The sequence below is a fragment of the Trichechus manatus genome, unplaced genomic scaffold, assembly GCF_000243295.1.
Source record: "Trichechus manatus latirostris isolate Lorelei unplaced genomic scaffold, TriManLat1.0 scaffold00035, whole genome shotgun sequence".
In the NCBI taxonomy this organism is placed as follows: domain Eukaryota; kingdom Metazoa; phylum Chordata; class Mammalia; order Sirenia; family Trichechidae; genus Trichechus; species Trichechus manatus.
This window is the reverse complement of record NW_004443971.1, coordinates 1,077,575-1,085,833: the sequence shown is the minus strand read 5'-3', so window position 1 is coordinate 1,085,833 and position 8,259 is coordinate 1,077,575. Positions and strand designations below refer to the sequence as shown.

Genomic DNA, 8,259 nt, shown 5'->3' with positions numbered 1-8,259 from the left:
CATTTTTCTTTGTTCTTTTTTCTGAGTTTTCCTGAAACAGAGTTGTATCCAAGTGTTTGTCTTCAATTCCACTGATCCTGTCTTCCACCATTTCAAATCTCGTTCTGAACCCTTCTATGACACTGTCCATTTTTGAAATCTTGTTGTTTATCTTTTGTATTTCTAATTGCTGTCTTTGTATAATTTCTAGTTGTGCATTTATTTTGGCATTTCGTTCCTGCATCATTTTCCTGATTTTTTCCAATTTTTTGTCTGTATTTTCCATGAATTTGTCTTTTTTTTCCTCATTTTTTTTCTGCTTTTTGCTTCAGCTCTTGGAAAATTCTGAGTATTAGAGATTTGAATTCCCTATCAGGAAGTTCTAGTTCCTTTTCTTCCACTGGAAAGTCATCTGGTTTTTTATTTTGGACGCCTGCTTGAATCATCCTGTCCTGTTTTTGTAAATGTTTTGATATTGTCTGCTGTCTTCAGGGCGGTCAGTAGTTATTTTTCTCATTATTGATTGTGGATTCGTTTGTTTCATCCTTTTTTTTTTTAATTTGGCTATGTCTGAGCAGGTGGATTGTGTGTTCTTTGTTGTTTGCTCATCTGTGGGCACAATACTTTTCATCTCCTTCTCCAATTGGCAGGGTCAGTCACTCAGATATGGTACAGCAGGGCAGGTCTAGCTGAAGAGGAGTTACTGGGACGGGTTGTTTGTGACACTCACTACAGCCACCAGAGAGGGTCAGTAATCAGTGCAAGGTAGGTTCTAGTAAGCCGTGCCTGTGCTGCTTGGTGTTGTGATGTTAAGTGCACTGTGCAGGTAGGCAGGATGTAGCGGACAGATTGTTATGTGTGCAGCTAAGATAGATATGGGAGAGAGAGAGAGGAACAGGAGCAAAAAACATACAAACAAACAAAAAAGAATCCTAGGGGAGCTTGTCGTTGGAGTGGAAAGATGAAAGACTATGAAATTGATAAAAACAAAAAGGGGAAGAGGAAGAAAAGAAAAGAATGAATAAATAAAAATCGGAAAGGTTAAAGAACAACAAAGTTCCCAGGGATCCCACTGGTGCGGCTATGAGGTCTGGGGAAATTTTTCTTAGGTTTTGCAGTACAGCCTGGCTAGGAGGCGTAGAGGTATACAACGCCAGGTATTCAGGGGGCAGAAACAGAAGGAATATATAGAGAGATGAGAAACTGAGTAATGAAGAAAGACAAAAAGGGAAAAAGAGGGAAAAGAAAACAAAACAAAACCCCAAAAGCCCCCCAATTAACAGAAAAGAAAATAGAAAAAAAGAAAACCAATGAAAAAAGAAATGCCCTCAGGGATCCCTCTGCACATCTGCGCAAGTGGAGGGGGTAGTTTCCAAGCCACACAGCACCACCTGGTCAGAATGGGCTCCCAACTCAAGAAAAGGAAAAGAAAACAAACAAATGAACAAAAGCTCTGGTATCTCACCATCGCAGCAGCCCAGACTGGGAAGCAACTCCACACTCGAACGGAGCTCCACAGCCCCTCAGGAAGAAGCAAAGATGGCGCACGGAGCCAGGTATTTGAGTCAAAGGAGGGGGAGGTGGCGAGAGGTAAGGAAGAAATCAAAAGAAGCAGAAAAAAAGCAACTCCAACGGCAACAAACGGCACTCAGAGAGCCAGCTAGTGCAGGATGGTGGAATCCAAGCAGCCGGTGTTTCCTGGACAAGAGACAGTGTCCACGGGAAGCAGAGAAGGCCGAGTGTAGCTGAAGAAGGGTAGGGGGTGGGAAAGCATATATCAGAAATTACCAGAGCTCTGCAGCCCCTCAGGAAGAAGCAAAGATGGTGCATGGAGCAGGTATTTGAGTGAAAGGAGGGGGAGGTGGTGAGAGGTAAGGAAGAAATCAAAAGAGGTGGAAAAAAGCAACACCAGCAGCCAACAAATGGCAGTCAGAGAGCCAGCCTATTCGGGTGGGTGGAATCCAAGCAGCTGGTGCTTTCAGGACATGAAATTGTGGCCATGGGAAGCAGAGGAGGCTGAGTGGGGGTGAAGAAGGGTGGGGGGTGGGAAAGCTTATATTACAAATTACCAGTTGTTTGGTCTCCTGCTGGAAGCTATGTGAAGCTGCTTTCTCATACCCCCATTTGCTGGTCTCCGATAGGAGTCCAAGATGGCTGATCCGCACTGCGTTAGCTGATAGGGGACCTCTGCATGAATCTCTCCTTGCTCTCCGTTCTCTGTCAGTTTTCTCACTCCATTTGGTGCTTTGCTGAGTTGTTTATGTCTCCATTTGATGTTTTAGGGTTTCAGGATTGTTGTTTTCTCTGTTCGGCTTAGTTTTTTGTATCTTTGCTGTGGAGGGATGGCATGGTGCTTCTGCCTAGAGCACCATTTTGCCCTGGAAATTTTCTTGAAGTAGAATTCTGTCATGATTAAGGAAAATTTTAAAAGTTTGATATACACTTTAAATATGCCTCCTAGAGAAGTTGTATCAATTTGCACTCTCATTATCAATATATGACAGTGTCTATTTTCTAATAGTCTCATCCATGTCATACCATCAAATTTTTTTTAAAAACTTTGATAATTTACTCAGTACAAATAGGACACATGTTGACTTATTTAAATTTTTGGATTACTAATGAGCAACATTCAAGAAATCAAATGACGCATTGCATTGGGCAAATTGGCTGCATGAGATCTCTTTAAAGTGTTAAAAAGCAAAGATGTCACCTTAAGGACTAAGGTGCCCCTGACCCAAGCCATGGTGTTTTTAATCTCCTCATATGTATGCAAAAGCTGGACAGTGAATAAGGAAGACCGAAGAAGAATTGATGGTTTTGTACTGTGGTGTTGACGAAGAATATTAAATACACCACGGACTGCCAAAAGAACAAACAGATCTGTCTTGGAAGAAGTATAACCAGAATGCTCGTTAGAAGAAAAGATGGTGAGATTACGTCTTATATATTTTGGACATGTTATCAGGAGGGATCAGTCCCTGGAGAAGGACATCATTCTTGGTAAAGTACAGGGTCAGCAAAAAAGAGGAAGACCCTCAACGAGATGGATTGACACAGTGGATGCAATAATGGGCTCAACCATAGCAACAATTGTGAGGATGGTGCAGGACCAGGCAGTGTTTAGTTCTGTTATACATAGGGATCTCTATGAGTCAGAACTGATGGACAGCACCTAAGAGAGAGAAGAGAATGAGAATTTTACCTTTGGCATGATTATTGCATATTAAGATTACTTTTGTCAATAGTCTTTATATGTTTTACTCATTTTTAAATTGAAAAACCACATTTTTTTCCTTGTCTATTTGGAAGAACTAATTTTATGTTAAAGATGTTAGTCATTTGCCTCGTATTTTTAACTATTTTCCAGTTTGCTTTTACTTCTGTTTTCAAACTGCTTATATCTGTATGTATACACACATATATATACATATATATGCTATCTTTATATATCTGTGTATGTATATGCATATAGAATATGTACATTTTAATATTTTGGATACTGTCAATATTTTTCTCTAGGTTTTTTGTGAATATTGGGATATATTTACAGTGAATTTTTCTACTTAATGTTTGTCTAAATAGTCCTAAGTTTTCTTTTGATCTGCTTCTTTTTTTAACATATATGTATCCGTTTAAAACTAATGCTAGTTTTCCAAGGTTTATCTGTTGTGCCAACACCGTTGGTTGAATAATTCACCCTGTCCAGACTGATGTGATATGGTTGTTCAGGAGTGTTCCGACAGATCTCTGTGAGCTTCACTTTAGTTCTTTCACTCCATTCTTTACACTGACGCTATTGTGACGATTTGAAAACCGAAATATGATGAGATTATTGCTTAAAATCTTTCAAAGTCTTTCTATTCTTAGAAAAAAAACAAAGTACTTACCGTGAATACAAAAAGTTGTCATGCCTTTACTCTGCGTATAATTCCAGCTTAATCTTAATGATTCATCTTCTTGCCCCACTGGTCTCCTGTTTCTGGGCCTTTGCACATAATAGTTCCTCAGCCTAGACTACTTTACCTACATGTTAGTAATAACATATTTCGCCGAGTTCAGAGCAGGCACCTCTTTGATGAGTTACACTGTTCTCATACTACTGTTTTGTTCCTTCAAATCAATTATCATAATTATATCAGTACTTATGACTATTTAAAGTTTGGCTCCATCATTATACTGCAAACTCCATGAAGTCAGCATCTGCGTTTTACCTCAGATTTTGACATAGTATGTGGCATATAGTAAATGTTCATTAAGAATATTAGTTGAATGGATAAATGAATTCATGAATTTTTCCAAATACTTTGTAGCTGTTAGTGAAGATTTCTTTAGATGCCAGAATTAAAAAACAACTTAAATTTGTTTCTGTCAATATTTCTTTCTGACGTACTCCTGTGTCATTTCTTTGTTTTTGGACTTTTAGGCAACAACAGACAAAATCAATGTATGAAGCAAATTATTCTGAGGTGTCTGAATTTGTGTTCCTGGGACTTTCTACCTCTAAACTAGTGAATGCAGCATTTCCATCTTACCTTCTCTGCGGTGTTTTATGTAACAATTGTTCTGAGAAACCTCCTTGTTCTGTTTACAGTGACTTTTGACTCTCATTTGCATTCCCGTATTTACTTCCTGTTAGCCGACCTCTCATTAATTGATTTGTGTCTTTCTACCTTAACAGTTCCTAACATGATCTCTGACCTGTACCCTGGGAAAAACACCATATCATTCTAGGGGTGTGTGTCTTAGTCATCAAGTGCTGCTATAACAGAAATATCACAAGTGGATGCCTTTAACAAAGAGAAGTTTAGTCTCTCACAGTCCAGTAGGCTAAAATTCCAAATTCAGGACACCGGCTCCAAGGGAAGGGTATCTCTCTCTGTCAGCTCTGGAGGAAGGTCCTTGTCATCAGTCTTCCCTTGGTCTGGTAGCAACTCAGCTCAGGAATCTCAGGGCCAAAGTAAGCACTCTGCTCCCTGTTCTGTTTTCTTGGTGGTATGAGGTCCCATGTCTCTCTCCTCCCTTCTCTCTTTTATATCTCAAAAGAGATTGACTTAAGGCACTATCTAATTTTGTAGACCTCATCAACATAACTGCCGCTAATCCAGCTTTATTACATCATAGTGATAGAGTTTACAACACATAGGGAAATCACATCAGATGACAAAATGGTAGATAATCATACAATATTGGAAATCATGACCTAGCCAAGTTAACAAGTATTTCTGGGGGACATAATTCAATCCATGACAGTGTATCATCCAGATATTCGTACTTCATGTCCTGGGTCAATCTGAGATGGTGCTGCTCACAGCCATGGCCTTGAACTGATATGTGGCCATATGTAAGCCCCTCCACTACCTGACGGTCATGAGTCCACAGATGTGCATTTGGCTTCTGGTTGGTGCTTCGGTTATGGATCTCATTAATTCAGTTACTCAGCTAGCTTTTGTTGTTCATTTGCATTTTTGTGGCCCTAATAAGATAGACAGCTTTTACTGTGATCTATCTCAGTTTATCAAACTTGCCTGCACAGACAACTACAAACTGAAGCGCACGGTTACTGCCGACAGTGGGTTCATTTCCATGGGAAACTTTTTAATGATTTTCTCCTACATCTTCATCCTTGTCAGTGTATGGAAACACTCTCCAGGTGGCTTGTCCAAGGCCCTTTCTACTTTGTCAGCTCACATCACTGTGGTGATTTTGTTTTTGGACCGTGCATCTTTGTCTAGGTGTGGCCATTTCCCACAGTGCCAGTGGATAAATTTCTTGACATTTTGGACTTCATGATTACACCCATCCTGAATCCTACCATCTACACACTGAGGAACAAGGACATGAAGACGGTATTGAGGAGACTGAGTAGTCAACTCCTGAGTTTGAGGAAGATCTCTTAAATAATTCATTAGAGCATAAGTGGTACTTTCTGTAAGCAGTACTGTTAACACAAAGTTTAAAAGTTTACACTATGTTGATAAAATTTATCATCCTAAATTCAGCAGCTCAAAACACCATGTACAGTTTATTCTAAGTTAATGACCAGTGATCTTATTATATAATTATTTATCTAATTATTTTATATAGTTATAAGACTTTAAAATACAGCAAACACACTTTTTGTGTGGTCTACATTTTGACTAGTTGATAGAGCATCCTAAATATTTTTATGAATTCCAAGTTATAGAGCTGTATTTGCAGAGCTACTGGTGGATGCTGATATTTTCCTCTGTCATTGAGTTGAAAAATATTCTAAAGGAAATGACTGGTTCCTATCATAGTTTTTTTTATTTTTTTTAATTATCATGCTTTTTAAATTGTGCTGTAGGTGAAAGTTTATAGCTCAAGCTAATTTCTTATTCAAAAATTTACACACATATTGTTTTGTGACATTGGTTGCAATCCCCACATTGTGACAGCATGACCCCGCTTTCCACTGAATTCTCTGTGTCTATTTGTCCATTTTCTGTCTCTTCCTGACTTCTCATCCTGCTACTGGACAGGAGCTGCCCTTTTGATCTCGTATGTTTGATTGAAGTAAGAAGCAAGTTCCTCACATGTGTTATTTTTTGTTTCATAGGCCTGTGTAACCTTTGTCTGAGAAGTGGGCTTCAAGAATGGTTTCAGTTCTGAGTTAGTAGGGCATTGGGGTGCCATAGTTTTGGGGGTATCTCCAGTCTCTGTCAGACCAGTAAGTCTAGTTTTTTTACGTGAATTTGAATTCTGTTCTACATTTTGCTCCTGCTCTGTGTGGGACACTTTGTGATCGGTCATTGGTGGTAGCTGGGAATCATCTAGTTCTTCTGGTGTCAGGCTGCTGGAGTCGCTGGTTCATGTGGTCCTTTAGTCTTTTGGGCTAGTATTTTCCTTGTCTTTGGTTTTCTTCATTCTTCTTTGCTCTGGGTGGGATGTGACAAATGGATGCATCTTAGATGGCTGCTTGCAAGCTTTTAAGACCCCAGACACTACTCACCAAAATGGAACGTAGAACCTTTTCATTATAAACTACATTATACCAATTGACCTAGATGTCTTCCCAGATTATGGTCCCCAGGCCCTAGCCCCTGCTACTCTGTCCCTCAGAGTATTTGGATGTGTGACTTGTATGCTTTTGCGTTGGTCCAGTTGTGCTGACTTCCCCTATATTGTGTGTTGTCTTTCCCTTCACCAAAATTGACACTTGTCTACTATTTAGCTAGTAATTTCCCCTCCTTCTCCCTCCACACCCTTGTAATCATCAAGTAATGCCTTTTTGTGTGTGTGTGTAAACCATTTCATGAGTTCTTATAATAGTGGTCTCATACAATATTTGTCCTTTTGTGACTGACTTAGTTCACTCAGCATAATGCCCTCTAGATTCATCCATGTTGTGAGATGTTTGGTGGATTCATAATTGTTCTTTATCATTGCATAGTATTCCGCTGTGTGTACGTACCATAATTTGTTTTTCCATTCGTCTGTTGATGGGCATTTAGGTTGTTTCCATCTTTTTGCTCTTGTGAATAGTACTGCAGTGAATATGGCTGTGCATATATCTACTTGTGTGATGGCTTATTTCTCTAGGGTTTATTCCTAGGTGTGGGATTGCTGGATCGTATGATATTTCTATTTCTAGCCTTTTAACGGAGCATAATATCATTTTCCAAAGTGGTTGTATCATTTTACATTCCCACCAGCAGTGCATAAGATTTCCAATCTCCCCATAGCCTCTTCAACATTTGTTATTTTGTGTTTTTTGGATTAGTGCCAGTATTGTTGGAGTGAGATGGTATCTCAGTGTCATTTTGATTTGCATTTTTCTACTGGCTGGTGATTGTGAACATTTCGTCATGTTCTGCTAGCCACCTCAATGTCTTCTTTTGTGAAGTGTTTGTTCATATACTTTGCCCATTTTTTAATTGGATTATTTGTCTTTTTGTTGTTGAAGTGTTGCAGTATTTTGTAGATTTTAGAGATTAGACCCTTATCCCAGTCTGTAAGTTCTCTTTTTACTCTTTTGGTGAAGTCTTTGGGTGAGCATAACTGTTTCATTTTTAGGAGCTCCCAGTTATGTAGTTTCTCTTCTGGTGTTTTTGCATTGTTAGTTATGGTTTGTATACTTTTGCCATGTAGTAGGGCCCCTAGCATTGTCCCTGGTTTCTCATCCACAATCTTTATTTTTTAGATTTTATGTTTAGGTCTTTGGTTCATTTTGAGTTAGTTTTTGTGTATGGTGTGAGGTATGGATCCTATTTCATTTTTTTACACATGGGTATCCAGTTATACCAACATCGTTTGTTA

At 39.1% G+C, this 8,259-nt stretch overlaps 1 pseudogene; it reads left to right on the top strand.

Annotated features, from left to right (window-relative positions):
- The first annotated feature begins 4,424 nt into the window (after window positions 1-4,424).
- LOC101356543 (olfactory receptor 4F15-like) lies at window positions 4,425-5,879 on the top strand (annotated as a pseudogene).
- The last annotated feature ends 2,380 nt before the right edge of the window (window positions 5,880-8,259 follow it).